Source organism: Scyliorhinus torazame, chromosome 2 (genome assembly GCF_047496885.1).
Source record: "Scyliorhinus torazame isolate Kashiwa2021f chromosome 2, sScyTor2.1, whole genome shotgun sequence".
NCBI classification, from domain to species: Eukaryota; Metazoa; Chordata; class Chondrichthyes; order Carcharhiniformes; family Scyliorhinidae; genus Scyliorhinus; species Scyliorhinus torazame.
In genome coordinates this window covers 183,114,498-183,142,288 of record NC_092708.1, presented here as the reverse complement: position 1 = coordinate 183,142,288, position 27,791 = coordinate 183,114,498, and the positions used below count along the sequence as shown (strand labels likewise).

At 51.6% G+C, this 27,791-nt stretch overlaps 1 long non-coding RNA gene across 2 annotated transcripts in view; it reads right to left on the bottom strand.

The window, feature by feature from the left end:
- LOC140407823 (uncharacterized) overlaps positions 1-27,791 on the bottom strand; it is a 128,680-nt gene that overhangs the window by 63,322 nt on the left and 37,567 nt on the right. Inside the window, exons 2-3 of one of the 2 annotated variants that reach the window (XR_011939827.1) lie at positions 12,352-12,415; positions 3,374-3,481 (exon numbers count right to left, since the gene is read on the bottom strand). This is a non-coding gene — a long non-coding RNA (uncharacterized lncRNA). Of the gene's footprint in view, positions 1-2,477; positions 3,482-12,351; positions 12,416-27,791 lie in introns of those variants that run through there. The other variant, XR_011939826.1, reaches the window with a different exon arrangement.

The following is a 27,791-nucleotide window of genomic DNA, read 5'->3' as shown; positions in this document are numbered from 1 at the left end:
GGTCATGCTAAATTGCCCCTTAATTGTTAATTGGGTGCTCTAAAGGTTAAAAAAAAATCACCCTCTGACTCTGCCTCCTACAGTGTTAGAAATTGGTTGACCATCACTTAGCAGCTCCTCATGGTGTCACAGCTAAATTTTTCCTTGGCACTTTGCCTCTCCAAGGGGAGTCCATGTCTGTAGCGGGTTGGTAAGATGGACCTAGTCACAGTAATACTCCACCCATCATTAGTGTGGGAGAGGCTGAATGCCCCAGCTAGTCTTTTCCTGCCTGTCATTTTGTATCTTTGCCGTGTCAGTGGCCAGTCCTATCCCCATCAATCTGAAACCAAACAAAAGCACACCCTGCTCTCTGTCTTTCCTCAAATATCCCACACATATTGGCAAAGATGTGTTTATAAAATGCACTGGTGAACATTAGTCATAAGAAGCATTTGGTTTGTGTTAATGAGTGTTATATTTCTTTGTCGCCACATAGAGAAATGGTATGGAGGTGCTCACACTCGTGATTCTTGTAAAACACGCTGAGAGGTTTATTAAGGGTGTTACTTACACAATCAAGATGGTGATCTGCGCAAAGCCCACTCACTCTGCTGACTTCACTACAGATCATGTGACGCAGAACCAGCAGGAATGTATTCTCAGATACATAATAATGAGAAACTGCTGGAAAATGAGTCCTGGACAGGAATCTTTCAGCCCCTCCTGCCTTTGGGATCTTCAAGTCCCTCTGAAGTTGGCCGACATTTTAATGCCTCACCATATCCGACGCAGGGCCATGGTGTCAGAATTTGTCTCATTTCTCTACAATGCTCATACTCTTTTCTACCAAGTGACTATTAATGAGATACCGAGACTGACAGACATCTTTAACAAACAATTTGTTATTTTCTATTGAATGAATATATATTAATGAAAGATTCAAGGGCAGCACCGTGGCACAGTGGTTAGCACTGCTGTCTCACGGCGCCGAGGTCCCAGGTTCGATCCCGGCCCTGGGTCACTGTCCGTGTGGAGTTTCCACATTCTCCTATGTTTGCATGGGTTTCGCCCCCACAACCCAAAGTTGAGCAGGCTAGGTGGATTGGCCATGCTAAATTGCCCCTTAATTGGAAAGAAATTAATCGGGGATTCGAAATTTATAAAACAAATATTACAAAATGAAAATTTAATTCATCGGTGTGTTTAAAGATATACGCATTTAAAGGGAAGCTTGTTAAGACCACAAAGGAGAAGGGAATAGAAGGAATTGCTGAAGTGTTGATGAAAAGGGCTGGCAGGAACCTCTGAGGATCATATACACCAATAGAGACCAGTTGGGCTGAATGGCCTGTTTCTGTGCTGTCTCTATGTAAAAACGGAAACTGTTGACGCTACTGTAGCATTGTGTTTTCTGAAGCACTCTCTTTTTACCTCAAAAGGGTTAGTTTCAAATTTCTAACTCGGCCAATTGTCAATCATCAGTAAAGTGATGGACGGGGTCTTCAATAGTGCTATCAAGCAGCACTTACTCAGCAATAATCTGCTAACTGACATACAGTTTGGGTTCTGCCAGGGTCACTCAGCTCCTGACCTCATTACAGCCTTGGTTCACACATGGACAAAAGAACTGAATGCCAAAGGTGAGGTGAGAATGACTGCCCTTGGCACGAAGGCAGAATTTAATCGCGTACGGCACCAAGGAGCCTTAACAAAACTGGAGTCAATGGGAATCGGGGAAAACTCTGCACTAGTTTGAGTCATACCTAGCTTAAAGATGGATGTCGTGGTTGGAGGTCAGTAATCTCAGTCCCAGGACATCACTGCAGGAGTTCCTCAGGGTAGTGTCCTAGGCCCAGCCATCTTTAGCTGCTTCACCAATGACCTTCCTTCCAACATAAGGTCAGATGTGGGGATGTTCACTGATGATTGCACAATGTTCAGCACCATTCGCAACTCCTCAGACACTGAAGCAGTCCACATGGAAATGCAGCAAGACCTGAACTATATCCAGGCTTGGGCTGCTGACAAGTGGCAAGTAACATTTGCGCCACACAAGTGCCAGGAAATGGCCATCTCCAGTAAGAGAGAATCAAACTATCATCCTTGAAATTCCATGGCATTACCATCATTGAATCTGCCACTATCCATATCCTAGGGGTTACCATTGACCAGAAACTGAACTGGACTACTGTGGCTACAAGAGCAGGTCAGAAGCTAGGAATCCTGTGGTGAGGAGGTTACCTCCTGACTCCCCAATGTCTGTCCATCACTTACAAGGCACAAGTCAGGAGTGCAATGGAATACTCTCCACTTGCCTGGATGTGTGCAGTTCCAATAACACTCAAGAAGCTCGACACCATCCAAGAAAAATCAGCCCGCTTGATTGGCACCCCTTCCACAAACATTAATTGATTGATTGATTGATTTGATTTGATTTATTGTCACATGTACTGAAGTACAATGTACGTACATAGTAGACAAAAGAATAATCAACAGAGAACATTGACAAATGGTACATCGACAAACAGTGATTGGTTACAGTGCGGAACAAGGGGCCAAACAAAGCAAATACATGAGCAGGAGCAGCATAGGGCATCGTGAATAGTGTTCTTACAGGGAACAGATCAGTCCGAGGGGGAGTCGTTGAGGAGTCTTGTAGCTGTGGGGTAGAAGCTGTTCTTATGTCTGGATGTGCGGGTCTTCAGACTTCTGTACCTTCTGCCTGATGGAAGGGTCTGGAAGAAGGCAAAGCCTGGGTGGGAGGGGTCTCTGATAATGCTGTCTACCTTCCCGAGGCAGCGGGAGGTGTGTATAAAATCAATGTGGGGGTGGCAAGCTTGTGTGATGCGTTGGGCTAAGTTCACCACACTCTGCAGTTTCTTGCGATCTTGGACTGAGCAGTTGCCATACCAGGCTGTGATGCAGCCGGATAGGATGGTCTCTGTCACACATCTGTTCCCTTCACTATCGACGAACAGTGGCAGCCGTGTGCACCATCGACAAGATGCACTGCAGGAGCTTACCAAGGCTCTTTAGGCAGCACCTTCCAAACCCACAACCTCTACCATCTAGAAGGACAAGGGCAGCAGATATCTGGGAACCCCAACACCTGGGGGTCCCCCTCCAAGACACTTAGCATCCTGACTTGGAAATATATCGCTGTTCCTTCAAAGTTCCTCGGTCAAAATCCTGGAACTATCTCCCTGACAGCACTGTGGGTTTACCTACGCCACATGGACTGCAGCGGTTCAAGAAGACAGCTCACCACCGCCTTCTCAAGGGCAATTAGGGATGGGCAACAAATGCTGGCCTATCCAGAGACGCCCACATCCCTTACAAATTAATTTAAATAAGGTTAGGTGGGGTTATGGGAATCAAACAGGAGAGTGACCTTGTTAGGGTGTTCCTTCGGATGGTCCGCGCAGGCTCGATGGGCTGAACTTCCTTCTGCACTGTCGGGATTCTATTCTATGGACATGTTCAGAAGGTCAGACAGTATCTATGAAAAGAACAGACAAGTTAACATTCCAGGCACAGGTCCTTCTTCAGAACCTAACTCGTAACAGCCTCTTATTAGAATGGCAAAATACCTTATGATCTGACTTCCCTGCTTGATAGTGGCAGGTTCAAGTCTCCATTCTAGTTCAGTCACTCAAGTCTAGACCACTGGGACCGTTGTCATAGATTTCGTAGAATTTACAGTGCAGAAGGAGGCCATTCGGCCCATAGAGTCTGCATCGGCTCTTGGAAAGAGCGCCCTACCCAAGCCCACACCTCCACCCTATCTCCATAACCCAGTAACCCCACCTAACATTAAGGGCAATTTTGGACACTATGGGCAATTTAGCATGACCAATCCACCTAACCTGCACATCTTTGGACTGTGGGAGGAAACCGGAGCACCCGGAGGCAGCCACGGGGAGAACGTGCTGACTCCGCACAGACAGTGACCCAGGCCGGGAATCAAACCTGGGACCCTAGAGCTGTGAAGCAATTGTGCTAACCACTATGCTACCGTGCTGCCCTGTCAGTTAGACATGTAGCATTTCAATTTGGAGGTAGTGGGAAGGTGGTGGCGTAATGGTGTTGTCACTGGACTAGTAATGCAGAGACCCAGGATAATGCTCTGGGTACTGGATTCGAATCCTGCCACGGCAGATGGTGAAATTTGAATTCAATAAAAAATTTGGAATTAAAAGTCCATTGTCAATTGTTGTAAAAACCCATCTGGTTCACTCATGGAAATGACCAGTCCTTACCAGGATTGTTCAGCACACATTTGCAGTGTGTTGCTGATCAGTGTGGCTGCTATTCAATCTGCACTGCTCTCTCGGTGAAGGTAGGAGTCCCATGAGATGGAAATAAAATTAGCATTTACTTTGAAAGTAAATTTGGCACGATTTAATGGAAAAGTTTGCAAGTGTGCCGCAAGCTTCTCGGCCCGCAGAGGCCTTCACCGTGATAAAACATTAACGAGGCCCCTCGGGCTTCACGTTGCAAATCATGGCCTCACCGGCTGATTCACCAGGACCGCGCTCTCCAGCCCCCCACTAACACGGGAGAGCAGCACTTAAACCGCTCCTGCACAGTCAGCACCACACAGCTTGCAGCTATGCCTCCGAGAAGACCAGCCCCATGATTTACCGATGCTGACCTGGGCAGACTACTTATAGCAGTCGAGGCCAGACGGGATGCCCTGATTCCCTGATGGTCTCAGAGGGTTAGCCACAGGGCCGCCAGTGCCGCTTGGGAAGAAGTGGCAGCAACAGTCAGCTCAGGAAGCGTGACCAGGAAGATCGGCACCCAGTGCTGCAAGAAGGCCAATGACCTCCACCGAGCCACTCAGGTGAGTTGATGCCGAACCCTTGACCCACCCCTCCAAGAGAACACACCTGGCACCGCTCCCTCCCAGCATTATGCTGTGCCCTAACCCACCCATGTCCAGCAGTACCGCCCACACCGCCCCATTCTCTCCTCCATACTCCCTACATCGCCATACGCCCTACCCGGCACCCCATATGGCCCATCTCCGACCATGAAGTATCCTTGGTTCTGGGGCCCAGCCCCTGGGTGTTCTGATGATGGCCACTGCGTCCAGGTGTTGCTTCCTGCAGTGTCCAGACACATGGTGCGATTGTGATGCTAGGCGATAATCCACACATGTTACAGAATAATCTTTATTGTCACAAGTAGGCTTACATTAACACTGCAATGAAGTTACTGTGAAAATCCCCTAATTGCCACATTCCGGCACCTGTTTGGGTACACGGAGGAGAATTCAGAATGTTTAATTCACCTAACAGCACATATTTCGGGACTTGTGGGAGGAAACCGGAGCAACCGGAGGAAACCCACACAGACACGGGGAAATCCTGCCGACTCCGTACGGACAGTGATCTATGTTATTCTCTAAGTCTGAATGAAGACTGAAGACTTACAGTTAACACAAGCTTTTTATTCAAAGGGTTTGTTCTGCTTCCAGAGCTCAACTAGATGTAAAACAGTCAAGAGGTATGACCAGTGAAACTAAGGTAAACTGCCTATGCTGAGCTGTCTCTGTCTGCTGCTGCTCCCTAGCTCTGTGCTTCTCAAAGAGGCGGATCCTACCTTGGGCTCGACCCTTTATGCCCGTCTCTGATGCTGCCCTCTAGTGGTGCTGTGACTGTTACATCTGTGCTGCAGTCCCTGGTGTATGTGCAGATGTATGTACAGATGTACAGATCACTACATGAACCAAGCCCGGAATTGAACCCAGGTCCCTGGTGCTGTGAAGCAACAGTGCTAACCACGGTGCTACACTACCACTCTATATGGCATGCTTACCCACGGGAATCCATTTGGGAAATGTGAAGTGCGCACTTAACTATAATTGCTAATTCCCAATTAGCATAGCCTTTAGCCGTGCGGCCAGAGGCCTCCACGATCAGTGTGAGTTATGGGTGGTCGGTGGGGCAGGTAGGCTGAGACTGGGATTGCCCCCGGAACTGGAGCACGCGATCCAGGGGTTGAAATGGTGGATCTGTGGGCGTGGAGAAACCCCCACTCCCCACACCAGCCAAGGCCATGTGCAGCCACTCACCCTGCTCTGCAAACCACTCCCTGCTGGCGGCCCACCCCGGTCAATGCTTGCCCCCAGGAGCTGCCGCCCCGAGCATCGGAGCAGCAACCCCAATGCCCCCAGCCTATTTATCTGCGAGCGAAGATGACTACTCACCTCCTCGGGTCCCCGCAGTAGCCCTTCTGCCAACTTCACATTTTTAAATCGGAGTACCAATTGGCGTGACCACTTGATGGGGAGGCCATTAGATCACGGAAGGCCATTAGATAGGTGGTCGCTTCCATTAATTGTATGGATATTGGGGTTAAATGGTGATTACTGGTTTCTTGCCACGCCATGGCGTGATCCTGGTTTCACCAACAGGTGCGGGCAGGTTAGATAGCAAACAGATGGGCCACTTTGCAGCCTCATAGGGGCTGCAACGATTACCAAGGGATGTGGTTTGCATGTTATTGCTTACAAAGCGGCACTATGACAGCATTTGTATCATGTGCTGATGCATATGCTGATTATTGTCCAGACCTCATAATGCAGCAGTGTAGTGTAGTGTAACCTGACAACATCCATTGCCCATTCTCAATCTGCACCACTGCACAGGGCAGCTGTTCCTACAGCACAAAGCCCACATGGCTGTGTCTGCTGCGACACTGATGGTGATTGTGATCATTACTTCTGCCAGTCTCGCCTCATCTATAAGTGTTTTGCATTTTATACTGTTAAGATACAACAGTGTGGTATAATAGCACCAAGTAAATATGGTAATTGAGCTTAGTTTCAAATGTCTGGCTTTATTTAGCAGGTGTTTAATTATAGTTGCATCTAGCAGTTGGTAACAATTAACTCAAGCCTTTAAAAACTCTAACTTGAAGGAAGTGGTTCCATTAATAACTGTAAAAGATGCAATTACAGACTAACAAAACCTTAAATAAAGTGAATCTGGAATTTAACCCTTTTGATTTTAATATCTGTGTAAAGGGAATAGAGGAGGGCGAGAGGGAGGATTTCCAGATACAAATCCTGGAAGTACAGGTTTCACAGACACTCTGAAGAATTTAACGGGCGGATGCCTTTAGAATTTGTGCAGCAGCTTTCTCGCCTGATTGACAGCTTGCCTGCCTCTTCGTAGGGGCAGCAGCCAGGGAGCCAGGTAAGTACGAGATTATGGGGTTGGGGTTGGCAATGGGTGGTGTTGGAGATTGGCGGTTGCGGGCAATCTGAGATTGCAGGCGTTCAAGGCAGGAGAAAATGAGAGGGAAATGAAAATTGGGAGCTTGGGGGAGTCAAGGCGGGGGGAGGAAATGGGTTAGTTGATAATTGGGTGGGGGGTGGGGATCATAGGATTAGCAAAAATGTAAGCTTGTTGGTTCTGAGGAAAACCTTTTTCTTCTTCGCCCAGAAGCAGTGCTGTAAATGCACTTGCCTCTTGGGTTCAGTAGTTCCTGCCTCCTTTATATCCAAGGGTTAAAATAAAAATCCTGTTAAAATGAAGCATCCTCAAAGGATTTTACCTCCTGTCTTGTCTGAACCTGGCACCCATGGCGTTAAATTGCACCTGGGTTGGACTTCCGGCTGGCGGCCATGGAGTGAGTGGTTGCACATTTGGTGGCTCCTGCTCAAGGTGGATTTTCTTGGTCCTTCCCACCTGTTTGAGGTTTGTTTTTAGTGCAACAGGTGTGTGAGTGTCCAGGGAAGGCAATACTCCTCTGGTGCGATCAGTGTATGGATCAGAGGATGAGAAGTGCCATGGGAAATAGGGAGCAGCTGAAGCAGGACAGTTTTCACCACAGGTTAAGATGGCGGAGGGCAAGGGGGCAGCATTGCCCGCCCAGTGGTCAACGGAGCAACAGGTGGAGTTTTTGGATGGGAAGTTCCAGCAGCAAAGGAAGGTTTTGTGAGGGCCACGAAGAATCCAACACGAGTTTCAAGGATACAAAGAAATAACATTTATTTACAATAACATATATACACACAACAGCAACTTCGCTTGCTGCTTACTCCTTCCTTCTGCTCCAAACTGGCCAGCTTTATTTATACAGGGAGTCTGCTAATGATTTCTCCACCCCCCTCATTGGGGAAGCTCCCACTCCCACAGGATTGTGGGATTGTCATTAGTCCCCAGCCAATGGTAAGCAGGCAGGTGATAATACCCGCCCTCCCCCCCCCCAAAGTCCAAGGAATCCACCGAAGACCCTGGCGAAGGAGGGCGTCGGACTCGTTTGGCCGCAGGCCAGACACCATTTGCACGAGGCGCTGGATCAGGCGGCATGTAACGAGACAGAGACCGGCGCTTCCGTGATGAACGGCATAACGGTTGTACATCCACGGCCCGTGGGCCCGAGGATTCTCCCTCTGATGCGTCCGGTGTCTCCATCTCGGAGTCAGAGTCTGCTGCCTCTGTCATCTCGGCGTCTCTATCTCCACGCGGTTCTGCAGCGACCTGCGCAGGCTTTGAGTGAGGCACCAGAGGAAGATTGTGAGGACTACCTTCCCTTGTCTCTGGTCTTGATGGCTGTAGAAATGAGCTCCGGGGGCGGGGAATCTTTGGAAGGGATAGTCTTCTGGGCCAAACGTGGTCTACATGTTTGCGCTGGAGACGACCTTGGGCTTGCACCTGGTAAGATATAGGGCCCGTTTGGCAAAAGATTACACCAGGGACCCACTGGGCATCACCAGCAAAATTGCGAACGAACACTGGGTCACCGGGCGCAAACTGCCGAATCGGCTGATGCCGAGAAAAACCCTGTCCCTGCCGTTCTTGTGTGTGGCGTACTTTTGCACTAATGTCCGGGAAAAGCATACTAAGGCGGGTGCGAAGTCTCCGGCCCATTAGGAGTTTGCGGGAGCTACCCCAGTCACCGCATGGGGGGTGGTTCTATACGAAAACAAAAAGCGAGCCAGTCTCGTGTCCATTGACCCGGAAGACTGCTTCTTTAGGCCTCTTTTGAATGTCTGCACTGCGCGCTCCGCCAACCCATTTGAAGCCGGGTGGTAAGGGGCAGTGCGGATATGTGTATGCCGTTCATCTTTGTGAACCTCGCAAACTCCTCACTGGTGAATGGAGTGCCGTTATCCGTGACCAGCACCTCGGGGAGGCCATGCGTACTAAAAGACAAACGCATCTTCTCAATTGGTGCGCAGGACGTTGTGCCTCGCATCTTATGCACCTCTAGCCATTTAGACTGGGCGTCGATTAATAAAAGGAACATTGATCCTTGAAAAGGTCCGGCGAAATCCGCAAGCAAGCACGCCCAAGGCCACCCTGGCCATTCCCAGTGATGTAGGGGTGTGGCCGGCGGAAGCTTCTGATGCTCCTGACAAATGGAGCAGTTTTGGGCCACCTTCTCAATGTCGGTGTCGAGGCCTGGCCACCAAACATAACTCCGGGCCAACATTTTCATTTTGGTCACACCTGGATGCCCATTGTGCAAGTCTCTTAATATCAGCTCCTGTCCTTTTTCCGGGACAATCACGCGCGTCCCCCACACGAGGATGCCGTCTTCCACGCTGAATTCTGACAGCTTGGAGGAAAATGCCCGCAACTCGCCTGGGAGCTGTCTATGCTGCCCACCATACAGGGTTATGTGTCGAACCTTTGATAGGACTGGCTCCGTCTGGGTCCACTCACGGATCTGTGATGCCATGACAGGCAGGGTGTCCATAAAATCTAGTGTTGCAACCACTTCACCGGTCGTGGGGGTCGACATGGGGCCGGTCGATAAAGGCAATCGGCTCAGTGCGTCGGCATTCGCCATCTGCGTTCCTGGTTTGTGCTCCAGAGAATACTCGTATGCAGCGAGCAACAAAGCCCAGCGCTGGATCCGTGCGGAAGCAATGGGTGGTATTGGCTTATCCTCGCTGAAAAGTCCCAGCAGAGGCTTATGATCAGTTACGATAGGGCGGCCATACACGTACTGGTGGAAGCGTTTCACTGGCAAAGACCACTGCCAGGCCCTCCTTCTCGATCTGCGCGTACTTTTATTCCACTGCAGTCAATGTGCGGGAGTCGAAAGCTATCGGCCGCTCGGCCCCGTTCTCCATCTTGTGGGACAGGACGGCCCCAATACCATACGGGGATGCATCACATGTGACGAGCAAAGGCTTTCCAGGATCATAGTGGATTAGTAACCCAGACAACGACAATTGTTGCTTTACCCGCCGGAAAGCAGTTTCTTGCGGCTGACCCCAAACCCAGGTGTGATTTTTCTTTCGCAGAAGATGCAACGGGGCCAGCGTAGTTGCCAGATTGGGGAGGAACTTCCCGTAATAGTTTACGAGGCCGAGAAAAGAACGAAGGTGCGAAGTGTCAGTCGGAGCGGGGGCCTGTTGAATCGCGCGCACCTTTTCTGCGACGGGGTGGAAACCTTCGCAGTTCACCCGATAACCCAGGTAGACTACTTCCTTCGCCTGAAAGACGCACTTTGTGCGACGTAAACGGACTCCAGCTTCCGAAAAGCGTCTAAGGACAGCCTCCAGATTTTCCAAATGTTCCTGCACTGACGTCCCTGTGATCAAAACGTCATCTAAGTAGACAGTGACACGCGGTAAACCTCTCAAAACGCCCTCCATAACGCGTTGAAAAATAGCGCAAGCAGAGGATACTCCAAAGGGCAAGCGTGTATATTCATACAGGCCCCGGTTTGTATTAATCATTACATATGGTCGGGAGACAGGGTCCAGCTCCAACTGCAGGTAGGCGTGACTCATATCTAATTTTGTGAACGAGAGTCCACCTGCAAGCTTCGCGTAGAGATCCTCTATGCGAGGCATTGGATATCGGTCGAGTCGGGAAGCCGTATTCACTGTAAGTTTATAGTCGCGGCACAAGCAAACTGTGGCACCTGGCTTCATTATAGGTACAATTGGTGCTGCCCAGTCAGCGAGCGGACGGGCCTGATAATACCCAAAGTTTCCAAACGAGTGAGCTCCCCTTCTACCTTCTTGAGCAAGGCGTAAGGCACTGGGCGCGCCCGGAAATGGTTCGACTTGGATACGGGCTACGGCCCCTTTTATTTTCCCCAAACCGGGCTGGAATACATCTGGGTATCGTCCTAGCCCCTCAGTCAACCCTCCAGAAACTGTTTGGAGGATGTGCTGCCACTGCAACCGCAAATGGCGCAACCAGTCCCGAACCAACAGGCTGGGCCCATGGCCGCGCACCACGATAAGTGGGAAACGCCCCTCCTGGCGTCCATAAACAACAGGGGTCATCGTAGTTCCTGCGATGTCCAATGGTTCCCCCGTGTAGGTGGCCCACATGGCCTGTGTGTCGGTTAATGTAACGGTCTGTATACCCTGCTTGATGCGGTCGAATGTCCTCTGGGCGATCACGGAGACCGCTGCGCCAGTGTCCAACTCCATCTCAAGTGGGTGACCATTGACCCGTACTGTCACCTTAATGGGGGCCACACGGGGAGGTGCCACACAATGCAGCTGCAGGCAGTCGTCCTCCGTCTCCACGTCCTCAGGAGTAGTCGCCGCAGGTTCATCCACATGGAAGGTACGGCACCTGGGCTGGTCAGTTTCGGTCGGAACGATAGCGCCTCTGGCGCCCCCAGGACCGGCGTCCGCGACGGGGTCGGCGCCTACAAGTCTGACACGGACATGGCTCCTCATCCATTGGTTCTGGAGAAGGCTCCCTTCGGGGAGGAATGTCCGACGGCCACTGGCATCGATCCGGACGTCGCCTCGCCCAAGGTACCGCAGGAGTGCGGGGGGACGTTTTCGGACGGAAGGGGTTGCGCCCCAAGGCATGCACTTCCATTCCCTGTAGCTCCTGCACTCCTCGTTCTGTGCTCTCTCGGGACAATACTATTTGAATGGCCCGTTGAAAAGTCAATGTTGGCTCAGCTAACAACTTTCTCTGGGTGGCTGCATTGTTAATACCGCAAACCAAACGGTCGCGTAACATTTCTGACAAGGTCTCACCATAGTCACAGTACTCCGCAATCCTGCGTAGCCTGGATAGAAAGTCGGCAAGGGATTCTCCTGGGGTCCTCTCAGCGGTATTAAACCGTTAACGTTGGACTATCATGGACGGGGTTGGGTTAAAATGCTGCCCCAGTAAACTCACAAGTTTATCAAACATTTTGGTGTCCGGTGCAGCTGGGTACGTAAGGCTCCTAATCATCCCAAACGTATGCGGGCCACAGGCAGTGAGCAATATGACCACCTGGCGCTCGTTTTCGGTGATATTGTTTGCCCGGAAATAGTAACACATCCATTGTGTGTACTGGTTCCAGCTTTCCAGCGCAGCATCAAAAACATCCAAACGTCCGTACAGAGGCATGGGATAATAGAAAACAACTTCTAACCTGTATCCAACAAATATCCAGGGAGGTGACTTCAGCAGTGCAGACAGCTATTCACTTTAACCCACTTCGCCAGTTTTGTAAGGGCCACGAAGAATCCAACATGAGTTTCAAGGATGCAAAGAAATAACATTTATTTACAATAACATGTATCAGCAGTATCAGCAGCAGCAGTATCAGTATCAACAGCAGCAGCATCAGCATCAGCAGCAGCAGTAGTAGCAGTAGTAGCAGTAGTATCAGCAGCAGCAGCAGCAGCAGCAGCAGCAGCAGCAGCAGCAACTTCGCTTGTTGCTTACTTTTTCCTGCTGGTTCCAAACTGGCCAGCTTTATTTGTACAGGGAGTCTGCTGATGATTTATCCACCCCCCTCATTGGGGAAGCTCATACTCCCACAGGATTGTGGGATTGTCATTAGTCCCCAGCCAATGGTAAACAGGCAGGTTATAACAGAAGGACGTTTTTAGAGACCTGGCTAAGGTGGTGAAGCCACTCAGGGCTGCGATTGAGAGAGTCGGGCAGAGATCGGAGACTCAGGGCCTGGCGGTACAGACAGTGGAGGGCGCGGTGGGGGAGCACGAGGAGCGGATGACCTCGTTGGAGACGGAGTTGGGGATGGTGTTGGACAGCCAGAAGAGGCTGAGAGGGAAATTGGAGGGTCTAGAGAATCACTCCAGGAGACAGAACCTGAGGAACATAGAACATACATAGATTTCATAGATTTCACAGTGCAGAAGGAGGCCATTCGGCCCATCGAATCCGCACCAGCTCTTGGAAAGAGCACCCTACCCAAGGTCAACACCTCCACCTTATCCCCATAACCCAGTAACACCACCCAACATTCAGGGCAATTTTGGACACTAAGGACAATTTATCATGGCCAATCCACCTAACCTGCACATCTTTGGACTGCGGGAGGAAACCGGAGCACCCAGAGGAAACCCACGCACACACGGGGAGAACGTGCAGACTCCGCACAAACAGTGACCCAAGCCGGGAATCAAACCTGGGACCCTGGAGCTGTGAAGCAATTGTGCTAACCACTATGCTACCGTGCTGCCCATACAGTGCAAAAGGAGGCCATTCAGCCCATCGAGTCTGCTCCGACCCACTTAAGCCCTCACTTCCACCCTATCCCCGTAACCCAATAACCCCTCCTAACCTTTTTTGGTCACTAAGGGCAATTTATCATGGCCAATCCACCTACCCTGCACGTCTTTGTACTGTGGGCGGAAACCGGAGCACCCGGAGCAAACCCACGCAGACACCGGGAGAACGTGCAAACTCCGCACAGACAGTGACCCTGCAGGGAATCGAACCTAGGACTCTGGCACTGTGAAGCCACAGTGCTATTCATTTGTGCTAATGTGCTGCCCATAAACCCGAGGTCCATCGGGATGCCCGAGTGCATTGAGGGAGCGGAGGCTGCCAAGTATGTGGCGAGGATGTTGGAGCAGTTGATGGCTGAGGTGGCCTTTGACTGGCACCTCGAGGTGGATCGGGCGCACAGGGCGCTGAGGAGGAGGCCGCAGGTGAGCTGCCGAGGGCGTTGGTGGTGCGGTTGCACCATTTCTTGGACAAAGAAAAGATTTGAAATGGGTGAGCCAGACTGGTATGTGCACCTGGGAAGGGAGTGAAATGCAGGTCTACCAAGACCTGGGTGCGGAGCTGGCAAAGAGGAGAGCTGGGTTCAACTGGATAAAAGCTGCCCTCTTCAAGAAGGGACTGAGGTTTAGGGTTTTGTACCCTGCCTGTTTGTGGGCGACACACCAGAAGCAGGGGTTTTATTTTGACTCGCCAGAGGAGGCGATGGACTTTATGAGGGACCATGGACTGGAATGAGTGTGAGCACACTGAACTTTGGAGACAAACTTTGTGTTCATTGTAAAGTGAATGGGATGGGTAGTTCAGGGTGGGTTTTGACAGGGTTATGGCGATGGTGAGTGTGTCTTTTGTTCTTCTTTGTTTGTTGGTGGGTGGGAGTGGTGTACTGGAGGGGAGAGGGGAAGTTAGAGGCCTTGGGCGGGGCCACCATGATACCTGGGAAGGTTAGTCAACGGAAGTGAAGTGGGGGACTTCTGGTGGTGGCCATGGAGTGAGTGGTCGCACACAGGGCAGCTCCGGCTTGAAGCCGTAGCTTTGAGCTCTTTTTACCCAAAAGAGGAGTAGTTTCGGGAGGAAAGTGAGCTGAAGGTGTGGAGGAGAAGTTGTCTCTGTGAGTGGCATGCCTGCTGGTTACCAGCCCCGGGAAAAAAAAGGTTAAAGACCTGGCCAAGGAACTGGAGAAGACATGTGGCACAGCAATAATTGGGAAGATGGCAGAGGGGGAAGGGTCGACGCAAGTTGGTAAACCCCAAATGTAGCGGTTGACGGCGTTTATTAATGAAGAGTTTCACCAGCAACAAAAGGAGATGCACGAGGACCACTTGAAGGCCAATGAGGAAGCAGGAGCACTCCTGAAAGGAACGATGGAGCGAGTGGAGAAATGTCTGGAGGCACAGGAGTCGCAGATCCAGGAGATGGAAAAGGTGATGTCCGACCAATGTGATTGTGTGGTGTTGTTGGAGATGGTGCTGGGGCTCCTGGGGGACCTTTGCAAGTCACTGAGGGCAAAGGTGGAATAGCAGGAGAACAGGTCCAGAGGGCAGCATTTGCATAACACTGGCCTGCTGGAGGGTGTGGAAGGTACAAGCACCACAAGATACGTTTCAAGGATGCTGGTGGGGCTGGTGGCGGAAGGGGTGCTGGACAAGGCCCTGGAGGTGGACAGAGCGCACAGGTCCCTAAGGCAAAAGCCTAGAGTGGGGGAGCCACTGTGGGCAGAGATTGTGAGGCTCCATAAGTTTGTGGAGAAGATCCTTCAGTGGGGCCAGGGAGAAGAGGAACTGGGAGGGGAATCGGATCGTAATTTATCAAGATATCGGCCCGGAGTTCGCGAAGAGGCGTGCTGCAATTAACAAGGCCACAGTGATGCTATACCGAAGGCAGATTCGGTTTGGGGTACTGTACCCGGAGAAACTGTGGGTCACTTTTGATGGTCAGGAGTATTATTTTGAAACGCCAAAAGAGGCTAATGACTTTACAAGAGACCATAAACTGGGGGAGAACAGAATGTCGATGGGAGATGAAAGAACTGGAACAGCAGAGATCGGAAGGTGCGGATATTGTGAGTGGCCGGAAGATGGTTTATTTTTGGGTAGTGTGATTTTGTGGTTATTCTTCTTGGTGGGCAGCACGGTAGCACAGTGATTAGCACAGTTGCTTCACAGCTCCAGGGTCCCAGGTTCGATTCCCTGCTGGGTCACTTTCTGTGCGGAGTCTGCACGTTCTCCCCGTGTGTGCGTGGGTTTCCTCTGGGTGCTCCGGTTTCCTCCCACAGTCCAAAGATGTGCAGGTGAGGTGGATTGGCCATGATAAATTGCCCTTAGTGTCCAAATAAAGGTTAGCTGGAGTTACTGGGTTACGGGGATAGGATAGAGGTGTGGGTTTATATAGGGTGCTCTTTCCAAGAGCTGGTGCAGTCTCGATGGGCCAAATCACCTCCTTCTGTACTGTGAATTCTATGATTAAGAGGCTATAAGTTTGTCAGGGGCAACTGCCCCCCTTGCCGCGCCATCTATGGTGATTTTGTTTGGAGGGGGTGACGTGGTTTTGGATACGTCTTTGTTTGTTTGGGAGAGGGTGGGGTCCAAGGGGAGCCGTTTGCACAGACCAAGGAGGGAAAGATGGGGGAGGGGTAGGCAGGAGGGCCTTGAGGCAGGAACTGCCATTCTGGCAGGCAATACCGGTGAACGGAAGTGAGGTGAAGGAGGTGGCCACGGGGGATACCCAGGTGGGGAGGGGGGGGACACACACACGCAAATTGGCACAGTTGGAGACTGAGCGTGGTCATGGGCAGAGAAGGGGCCATCTTGGATGAGCCCGGTTCAGGGTAAAATTAAAGGAGGTAGAATCGGAAGGGGATGATGGCGGACGGTGGAGGGGAGTAGAGGCACAAGCCTTCAGTAAAGTTCGTAACATGGAATGTACGGGGGCTGAATGGACTGGTGAAGAGGTCTTGGGTCTTTGCGCACCTGATGAGTCTGAAGGCGGGGGTGGGCTTTATGTAGGAGACCACCTCTGGGTGAAGGGTCAGGTCAGGTTCTGGATGGGATGGGTGGGACAGGTATTTCACTCGGGGTTTGATTCAAACTTGCAGGGCAATCCTGATGTGCAAAAGGACGGGGTTTGTGGGGTCAATAAAGTGCGGGACCCAGTGGTGGAGGTATGTGATAGTGAGTGGGATGCTGGGGGACACACCGGTGGTGCTAGTGAAAGTGTATGCGATGACGTGGGGTTTATGAAGGGGTTGCTGGGGGTGATCCTGGACCTACACACACATCAGTTGACTATGGAGAGTGATTTCAACTGTGTGTTGGAAGCGAGGGTGGACAGGTCGGGCCCTAAGTCAGTGCGAAGGTTGAGAATGGTGAAGGAGCTGGAAGGATTTATGGAATGCATGGGAATGGTAGACCCATGATGGTTTAGGAACCCGGGGGAGAGGGAGTACTCCTTCTCGCACGTGTACAAGCTATACTCCAGAATTGATTTTTTTGTAGTGAGTCGAGCGGTGCTGGTGGGAGTGGAGTACCCGGAAATCGTGAACTTGGAGCATGCGCCACACTGGCTGGAGGTCAGGCTGAGTTCAAGGCAGGTCCAGAGGCCGGGATGGAGGTTAGACTCGGGGCTCTTGTCGGACAAGGGGTTCTGGGAGAAGGTGCGGTCGGTGATCAGAGACTATGTAGAGTTGAATCGAAATGGGGAGGTATCGGCGGTCACATTCTGGGAGGCATTGAAGGTAGTGGTCCGAGGGGAGACTATCTTGTTCAAGGTGCACAGGGACAGGAGGAGGAGAGAGGAATATGGACGGTTGTTGGACGAGATTGTCGAGGTGGACAAGAAATATTCGAGAGCTCCCACTAAGGAGGGGTTGGCGGAGAGAAAAAGGTTAGAGGATTAGTTCGATAGGTTGACAACGGGGAAGGCAGGGGGGCAGCTACAGAGGACGAGGGGGGTGCAATATGCATATGGAAAGAAGGCGAGCTGCATGCTGGCCCACCAGTTGCGGAGGCAGGCCGCATCTAGGGATGTTTTGAGGGTGCAGACAGGGAAGGGGAGTGGTTAGCACTGTTGCTTCACAGCGCCAGGGTCCCAGGTTCGATTCCCGGCTTGGGTCACTGTCTGTGCGGAGTCTGCACATTCTCCCCGTGTCTGTGTGGGTTTCCTCCGGGTGCTCCAGTTTCCTCCCACAATTCCTGAAAGACATGCTGTTCGGTTATTTGAACATTCTGAACTCTCCCTCTGTGTACCCAAACAGGCGCTGGAATGTGGTGACTAGGGGATTTTCACAGTAATTTCATTGCAGTGTTTATGTAAGCCTACTTGTGACAATAAAAATTATTATTAACTAATAGTGTCGGAAGCGGGGAGGATTAATGAGGCACTTAGGCAGTAGAATGAGAAGCTGTACGGGCTGAGCTGGGTGGTGAGGAAGCAGATATAAGGCAATTTTTGGATGAGCTGGAGTTCCCAAGGCTGAATGGAGAGAGGAGGCAGGCACTGGAGGAGTAATTAGGGCTGAGAGAGGTGATGGATAGCATAAGGGGGATGAAGTTGGGGAAAGCCCCAGGGCCGGGCAGCTCCTTGGTATAGTTCTATCAGGTGTTTGCGACGTAGTTGGCACCGCATTTGCTGGGACAGCTTAGCGAGTCACTGAAGAAGGGAGAGCGACTGGAGACATTGACACAAGCGTTGAATACGTTAATCCTGAAGGAGGGGAAGGAACTGTTGGAGTGTGGGTCATATAGGCCCATTTCAAGGCTAAACACGGATGTGAAAGTGTTGGCCACGTTAGTGGTGGTGAATATGGAGGTGTGTGTTTCAGGGGTGGTTGCTGAGGACCAAATGGGCTTCGTAGAGAGTAGGTAGCTCTACAGTACCATCAGGAGACTGTTAAACATGATCATGACCCCGTCGTGGGCCGGGTACCGCTGAGGTAATGGTCCCTATGGATGCGGAGAAGGCCTTTGATCGGGTGGAGTGGAGGTACCTGTTTACAATCTTGGGAGGTTTTGGGTTTGGCCAGAAGTTTGTGGCACGGCTGTGTCTGTTGTATGCGTACAGACAAATGAGATGAGTTTGAGAAGAGCAGCATGGTAGCACAAGAGGGTAGCACTGTGGCTTCACAGTGCCAGGGCCCCAGGTTCGATTAACCGCTGGGTCACCACCTCCATATTCACCACCATTAACCGCGGAGTCTGCACGTTCTCCCCGTGTCTGTGTGGGTTTCATCCGGGTGCTCCGGTTTCCTCCCACAGTCCAAAGACGCACCTTAAGTTGGGGAATCGGACGAGGTTAGGTGGATTGGCCATGCTGAATTGCCCTTAGTGACCAAAAAGGTAAGGAGGGGTTATTGGGTTCCGGGAATAGGTTGGAAGTGAGGGCTTAAGTGGGTCGGTGCAGACTCGATGGGCTGAATGGCCTCCTTCTGCACTGTATGTTCTATGTTCCTCAGGTTCTGTCTCTTGGAGCGATTCTCTAGACCTTCCAATTTCCCTCTCAGCCTCTTCTCTCTGTCCAACACCATTCCCAACTCCGTCTCCAATGAGGTCATCCGCTCCTCATGCTCCCCCACCGCGTCCTCCATCTTCTGTGCCGCCATGCCCTGATCGCATATCCATGGGCTTTAAAGGGGAACGAGGCAGGGGTTGTTGTTCACGCTGGCGATTGAGCCCTTGACGATGGCCCTTAGGTGGTCAGTGGAGTGGCAGGGGATTGTGAGGGGGGAGTAGGGAGGGGCATGTGGCGGGGGCTGGTTCTAAAAGGGGTGTGGCTGATTGGCAGGGGTGGCCCCTGGCCAGGCTGGTCACGTGGAAGGGTTGAATGGGCTGGTAAAATGGTCGGGTGTGTTTACGCATCTGAGGATTCTCCGCTGTCGGGATTCCCCTTTGCGCCAGCAGCGTACCCGCGCATGGGGAATTCCGGACAGCGTGGGGCTGCCCACAATGGGAAATCCCATTGACTGGCTGGCGGGATGGAGAATCCCGCTGCCGGCGGAGACGCACCGCACCAGTTTTATGCAGTGGGACGGAGAATCCCACCCGTGGTGTTTCTACAGGAGACGCACCTTAAGTTGGGGAATCGGACGAGGTTGCGGAAGGAGTGGGTGGGGAGGTTTTCCACTCGGGACTGGATATGTAGATGAGGGGAGTGGAGGGGTTGATCAATAAGAGAATGGCATTTGAGATGAGGAGCATTGTGGCTGATTTTGGGGGGTAGATATGTGATTGTCAGTGGGAAGCTGGAGGAGATGCTGGTGGTCCTGGTAAAGGTTTATGCCCCGAATTGGGATGATATAGATTTTATGAGGCGGGTATTGGGACGATTTCGGCCATGGACACTCACTGGTTGATTACGGGGGGTGATTTTAATACCGATCGTGTCTGGATCGGTTGAGTCAAAATTCGCCGAGACTGAAGTTGAGGGGGTGCATGGAGCGCCTGGAGGGACGGATCCATGGAGATTTGGGAGTTCAAGGCTGAAGATGTTTTCATGCTTCTCCCATGTGCACTGGGTGTACTCCCAGATCGATTTTTCATCATGGACAAGGTGCTGCTGGTAGGGGTGGCCGACTTGTGGTATTCGGCGACTGTGGTCTCTGACCATGCACTGCATTGGGTGGATTTGCGGGTTGTACCACCCGATATTGTTATTAAATGTCGATGCCAAGCTATTGGCGAAGGGGCTTGCATCACAGATTGAGGAATGTGCCGGGGAAGATTGTGGAGGATGAGATGGTTTTCTGAAGGGAAAACAGCTGTCGGCAAATGTGGGGAAGTTACTCAATGTGATTATGATGCCCTCAAGGGGGGCAGGAGGTAGAGATAAAGGTAGAGGTAGAGATAGTGGTGGTGATGGACATGGAGAAAGCTCTTGTTTGGATGGAGTGGGCGTATTTATTTGAGGTGCTGGGGTGCTTCGGGTTCGGACAGAGGTTTGTGGATTGGATCCGGCTGCTGTATAAGGCACCAGTGGCGAGTGTGCGGATGAACCGGGTGAGTTTGGGGTACTCCGGGCTACAAAGCGGGACGAGGCAGGGGTGCCCCTGCTTTTTGCTTTGGCGATAGAGCCGTTGGCAATGGTGCTTCAGGCATCGAGGGATTGGAGAGGGATTGTGCCCGGCGGGCGGGGGGTTGGGGGGGGTGCCAAACATAGGGTTTTGCTGCATGTGGATGACTTGTTTTTAGATATTTTGGACCTTTGGGCAGCATTTGGGGGGATTATGGAGATCTTAGGGGAATTTGGCCAGTTTCCGGGATATAAATTGAACATGGGAAAGAGAGGTGTTCTGATTGATGCCAGAGGGCAGGAAAGCAGATTAGGGTAGTTACTGTTTAGGGTGGTGGGGATGAGCTTTAGGTACTTGGGTATTCAGGTGGCACAGAGCTGAGCCCAGCTGCATAAACTGAACTGGCCCAATTGGTGGAGCAAATGAAAAGGGATTTTAAGGGATGTTCTGCCGCTGTTGCTGGCTGAGTGGGTGCAGACAGTGAAAATGATGGTGCAGCCTAGGTTTCTTTTTTAAAAATATTTTTACTCAAGGCTTTTCAACAAAATATAAATATACAGAATATCAAAAGAGCAATGAAAAACAATCACAGCAACCTGCCCAACAACCCTAACCCTCCAGCCCTTCTGGCACCGACCCCCAACCACACCCGCCTTCCCCTTGCTATCCCCCTTACCCCTCCTCACTGACCCCTCAATCCTCCTTAAAGAAATCGATGATCGGAACCCCTCTACCGACCCCCGCAGAGTGAACTTAATCTTCTCTAACCTCAGGAATTCTGCCAGGTCGCTCACCCACACCCCTGCCTTTGGCAGCTCCGAGTTCCTCCAGCACAACAAAATCCATCTCCAGGATATCAAACTGGCAATGGCCAATACATCGGCTCTTTCCCCCGTGGACTCCTGGGTCTTCCGAAACCCCAAATATCACCACCTCCAGACTCGGGGCCACTCTCACACCCAGAACCTCGGACATGACATCCGAGAACCCCCCAACTTGGACACGCCCAGAACATGTGGACATGATTTGGGAGCCCCTTGCACACCGGTCACACCTATCCTCCACACCCTCAAAAACCCTGCTCATCCTCGCCACTGTCATGTGGGCCCAATGCACAACTTTAAACTGGATGAGGCTTAACCTCGCACACAACGAGGACGCATTCACCTCAACCCATGTACCAGACCCCAGCTATTCTCCCAACTCCCCCTCCCAATTGCACTTAACGTCCTCCACCAGGGCATCCTCCGACTCCATCAGTTCCTTGTAAATATCTGAAAACTTCCCCTCCCCTATTTGGTCCTCCGACAGAAACTCATCTTGCAGAACTGGAGGTGGCAACCCCGGGAAAGACGACACCTCTCTCCTCACGAAACCCCTACCTGCAGGTACCAAACCCATTCCCCTTGGGCAACTCATACAATTCCTCCAACTCCTCCAGCGCCACAAATTTGTCCCTTATAAATAAGTCTCTGAAGTACTCAATCCCCCACCTGCCGCCACCCCCAGAACCTTGCATCCAATCTCGCTGGCACAAATCTATGGTCATCACAAATAGGCACCCACAACAACATACCCTCTAACCCCAAGTGCTGCCTACACAACCTCCACAACCTCAGAGCCAACACCTCCACTGGACTAAGGGGATATCTGGCTGGCAAGAACGGTAGTGGCGCCAACAACAAAGCCCTCAAGATCGTCCCCCGACACGATGCCGCCTCTACCTGTCCCCAAACTGACCTCTCCTCCACTGCCCATTTCCGCACCGTTGCAATGTTTGCAGCCCAATAATAATTGATCAAATTCGGCAACACCAGCAAACCGCCGCCACCCCCCCCCCGCTCCAGCAAAGCCTGTTGCACCCGTGGGGCCTTCCCTGTCCAGACAAACCCCGAGATCAACCCATTAGCTTTTCTGATAAACGACTTGGGGACAACAAGGATGGGGAGGTTCTGAAGCATGAACAGAAACCCGGGCAACACCCGGCCTGTCAACAACAACAGCAAAACATCCCACCTCCTAAAATCAGCTTTCATCCCCTCTACCAATCGAACCAAATTCAATCTATGCAGCTGGGCCCAGCTCCGCACCACCTGGATACCGAGGTATCTAAAGCTCGTCCCCACCAGCCTAAACGGCAACTCCCCTAAACTCCTTTCCTGCCCCCTTGCATTGATCGGGAACACCTCACTCTTTCCCAAATTCAATTTATACCCCTCCAATATACCCCAACGAGTCTGAAATACATAATAACACATCATCTGCGTACAACAAAACCCTATGCTCCACCCCGCCCCGCTCAATCCTCACCAATCCCTAAGCGCCATTGCCAGTGGCTCTGTCACCAAGGCAGAAAGTAACGGGGAGAACAGATGCCCCTGTCTCGTCCCATGGTGTAACCCAAATTACCCCAAGCTCACTCTGCTCTTCTGCACACTCGCCACCGGTACCTTATACAGCAACTGGACCCAACTCACAAACTCCTGCCTGAACCTGAACCTCCCCAACACCTCGAACAAATGCGCCCACTCCACCCGATCAGAAGCCTTCCCCACATCCATCGCCACCATTAACTCAACCTCCTGCTGCCCCCCACAATGAGGAAGAGAAAAGCCTAAGACAAAGGGAGTTCCTCCCTCTCCCTCGCCTAACAATATGCCCTCACCAGCAGTGGCCCCAGCTCCGCCCCAAACTTATTATAAAATCTCACTGGGAACCCATCCGGACCGGGGCCTTCCCTGACTGCATCGCCCCAATGCCATCCATCAGATCCTGCAGCCCAATTGGGGCCTCCAGACATCCCCCCCCCTCACCCCCCATCCCTCACTCTACCAATCTCCCTAGCTGCTGCCTGCTACCTCATTGATGGGCCAGCATTCTACTTGCCTTCTCCCCGTATTCATAAACTGCCCCCCTGGCCCTCCACAACTGTCCCACCGCCTTCTCTGTCAACACTAACCCAAACTCCATCTGGAGCTTCTGTCTCTCCTTCAACTATCCCTTCTCCAGTACCACCGAGTACCTCCTATCCACCCTCAAGATCTCCTCGATCAGTTTTGCCCTCTCCTCCTCTCCACCATCCCCCTGTGCACCTGAATCAAAATAACCTCCCCCCAAATTATAGCCTTGAGCCTCCCACAACGCGGTGCTATGACCTTCCCGGTATCACACATTTCCACATAGCCCCGAATGGCAGCCCTCACCCGCTCACACCCCCCCCTCATCCACCAACAGCCCCATATCCAGCCTCCAGTGCGGCCGTTGGGCCTCCCACCGAACCACCTGCAAATCCACCCAGCGAGGCGCATAGTTAGAGACCATGATCGCTGAATACCCCGAGCCGGACACCCCTGCCAACAGCGGCTTGTCCATGATGAAAAAATCGATCCAGGAATACACCCGGTGCACATGGGAGAAGAATAAAAACTGCTTCGCCCTCGGCCTCCCAAATCTTCACACGCCCACACCCTGCCCATGTGCTCCATGAACCCCCTCAGCTCCCTAGCCACTGCCAACGTCTTCAATGACCTTGGGCTCGATTGATCCAGGCTCGGATACAGGACCCTATTTTAAAAAAACATCACTATTCGATGCATATCTAAATCCAGAACTTTCCCCAACATCCGCCACATGAAATTCACATCATCCCAATTCGGGGCATAAACATTCACCAGGACCACTGGTATCCCCTCCATCTTCCCACTAACCACCATATACTTATCCCCCGTTTTGGCCACAATGCTCCCCACCTCAAACGCTACCCTCTTGTTGATCAACACCTCCACCCACTTGTCTACATATCCAGCCCCGAGTGGAACACCAGGCCCACCCATCCCTTCCTCAGCCTCGTCTGCTCCCTCAGCTTCAGGTATGTCTCCTGCAAAAACACCATGGCCGCCTTCAGACTCTTCAGATGCGTGAACACACGTGACCGTTTAATTGGCCCATTCAACCCTTGCATATTCCTCATGACCAGTCTGGTCAGTGGGCTCCCCGCCCCCCCTTCCCCTGCCAAACCGCCAGACCCCTTCCTGAGCCAGCCCCCAGCCCACGTCACACTCCCCTCCAGGCCCACCATCGGATGTCCACTGCCATCTCTCCCTTCCCAACTGTGCCACACCAACCACGCCCGAGTCAGCATCCCACCCCTCCCCCCCATCCCCCAAACAAAGAACCAACCCTACGCCCCCACCATGCCTTCTTCCTGGGGAGACGGTGGTGTAGTGATATTGTCACTGGACTAGTAAACCAGAAACCCCGGGTAATGCTCTGAGGACCCGGGTTTGAATCCCGCTATTCCCTCGGGAATCCCGACTATCCTTAAATTCTGTCATCCGGAGCGATTCTCCAGGTCCTTCAACTTCTCTCTCAGATTCTTCTGGCTGTCCACCACCACCCCCAACTCCGGCCCCAGCGAGGCATCCGCTCTTCATGTTCCCCCACAGCCTCCTCCACCTTCTGTCTCGCCCTGAGCGGCTCCACCACCTTAGTCAGGTCCTCCGCGGCCTCCTTTCTCTGCTGCTGGAACTTATTATTTAGAAACTCCACCAATTGCCCTATTGACCACTGGGTGGGCAGCGCTGCCCCCTTGTCCTCCTCCATCTTGACCTGTGATGAACCACAAGAACTGCCCTGCCCTGCTCTCTCTTTCTCGTGGCACTTCTCATCCTCTGTTCCATGCACCAGACTCACCAGAGGAGTGTTACCTTCCCTGGGCACTCACACACCTTTCACCCTCAAAAAAAACCCCGTATGGGTGGGGAAGGACCAACAAAATCCACCTTGAGCGGGAGCCACCAAATGTGCGACCACTCAATCCATGGCTGCCACTGGAAGTCGGTGCTGCCTAGGTTTCTGTTTGTGTTTCAGAACCTCCCCGTATTTGTCCCTAAGTTGTTTTTCAGGAAAGTCAATGGGTTGATCTCGGGGTTTGAGTAGGTGGGGAAGGCCGTGCAAGTGTGACAGGTTTTTTTGGAATGGAGGCGAGAGGGGGGTGGAGCTGGCATTGCCGAATTTGATAAATTATTATTGGGCAGTAAATATTGTGATGGTAAGGAAATGAGCTGTGGAGGAGAGGTCGGTCTGGGGTGGCACCATGTAGGGGAGTGAGTTTGAGAGCTCTGTTGTTTGCACCCTTACCATTTTCGGTGGACATGTATTCCGTGAGCCCCTGGTGGTGTTGGCTTTAAGGCTGTGGGGGCAGCATAAGCAACACTTGGGGTTGGAGGGTATTTTGTGTGGGCGCTGATTTGTGACAACCATAGATTCAGGGCGACACAGGATGCGAGGTTCCGGGGATTGAGTACTTCAGGGACTTGTTAATAGGGGGCACATTTGCGGGGCTGGAGGAGTTGGAGAAATTGTATGAGTTGCCCAAGGGGAATGGGTTCAGGTACCTGCAGGGTTGGGGTTTTGTGAAGAGAGAGGTGCCGTTCTTCCTGGGGCTGCTGCCTCCGGTGCAAGATAACCTTCTGTCAGAGGACGAAATAAGGGGGGGGAAAGGTGTTGGATATTTATAAGGAAATGATGGAGAGGGAGGGCGCCCTGGTGGAGGACGTTAAGCGCAAGTGGGAGAGGGAGCTGGGAGGGGAGGTGGGGTCCTGGGACATGGCCTGAGGCCTTGCAGAGGGTGAATGTGTCCTCGTTGTGTGTGAGGTTAAGCTGAATCCTCGTTGTGTGTGCGGTTGAGCCTGATCCAGTTTAAAGGGCCCATATGACGGTGGCGAGGATAAGTAGGTTCTTTGAGGGGTTGGAAGGTGGCCGGTTTGCGGGGTGGCCCGCGAAACATGTCCACATAGTGTGGGCATATCCAAGACTGAGGCGATTCTGGCAGGCATTCTCGGATGTCATGTCCGAGTTCTGGGTGTGGGAGTGGCCCCGAGTCCAGAGGTGGTGATATTTGGTGTGTCGGAAGACCCAGGAGCCCAGGGGGGAGAGAAGCCGATGTATTGGCCTTTGTCTCCCTGATAGCTTGGAGACGGATTTTGCTGTGTTGGTGGACTCGGAGGGGTGTGGGTGAGCGACCTGCGGGGTCGGTACAGGGTTCACCTGGAGGTGGAAACCGTTCTTTGATTTCTTCACGGAGGATTGAGGGGTCAGCAAGGGGGGGGATAATGGGGGTATAAAATGGGGAAGGTGGGATGTGGTCAGGGGCTGGGGTCAGGGAGGTTGGAGAGCTGTGCTTGCTTATTGGGTTGATGTGTTGTTCTTCTGATATTCTATATATCCTTTGCCTGAGTTTCAGCACTATTGGATCTTTTTCTCACCTTGCAGGTTTACATTTCAGCATTGCCATACAGGCTTGAAAATTCAGAACATAAGATCGAGAAGTGAAAACAAATAAAAAAGAGAAGCCAAGTGGATTTACTGGAAAATCAAAATAACTGACTGAATCTGCAGTTAAGGGGAGTTCCACTCACGCCTGATACGAAAGAGGAACAAGTGGCTGGAACAATAGATAACACTTTAAAGTATTTAAAAGGAGTTGAGAAGACGGGAGACAATTTGGGTGGGAGGCTTACTCATGGTTTCCCTCTAATGAACAAGAGTACGTCAGACATCACATTCAGTTTATTAAAGCTGATGATATAGATTTTCCTCCCTCATCATAGTAGAATGGTAAATTCAGGGTATAAAGTGGTGGAGACATGCTGCTCCAAACTGTAATCCAACTGCTCGTCAACATTGCAATTGTCTTGGTGTACCCTAGCACCAGAAAGAAGCTTCATAATAGACTACCAACTATGTATCATTTATGTCAGAAAATGTGGACAGCCATCAGTGCCTTCCTTATAAGGATTATACACAATCACACTGGAACTGGTTGGACTATATGGTATGTATTTACAAATAAATCACTAGCCCGAAACTGTGTCAATGGTACAAGTGCTACTTTCTGACAAGAATATCAGCGGGGTTACAGTGATATCAGTAAGCTTTATTATCCCTTCTTGGGATAAAAATATTTTCCAGGAAATTCCCTGGGAGACCTCCAGAATGGCCATTGTACCTTTGGTGGAAACCCCGGATGCACATGCAAATGAGATTTACACCATTAGTTCCACCCAACACCAAAGGTACCAAGGACATTTCGGTAGTTGTGCTCGGACACTGAGTGACACAGCAGGTGGAACACTGTTCACATTTGGGAGTCTGCTTTCAAATCTCCACAGGTCTATATGTGGTGGAGTGTCCCTCGCAAAATTAACCTGGGACAATCCAGTCCTTAGTGGGGGGGAGTCCACAGCACAAATCACTCATTCAGAGGCATTTTATTGAAGGTAAACATAAGGTGATATTGAAATAGGAAATATAAAGCATATATTTAATGAAGGGAA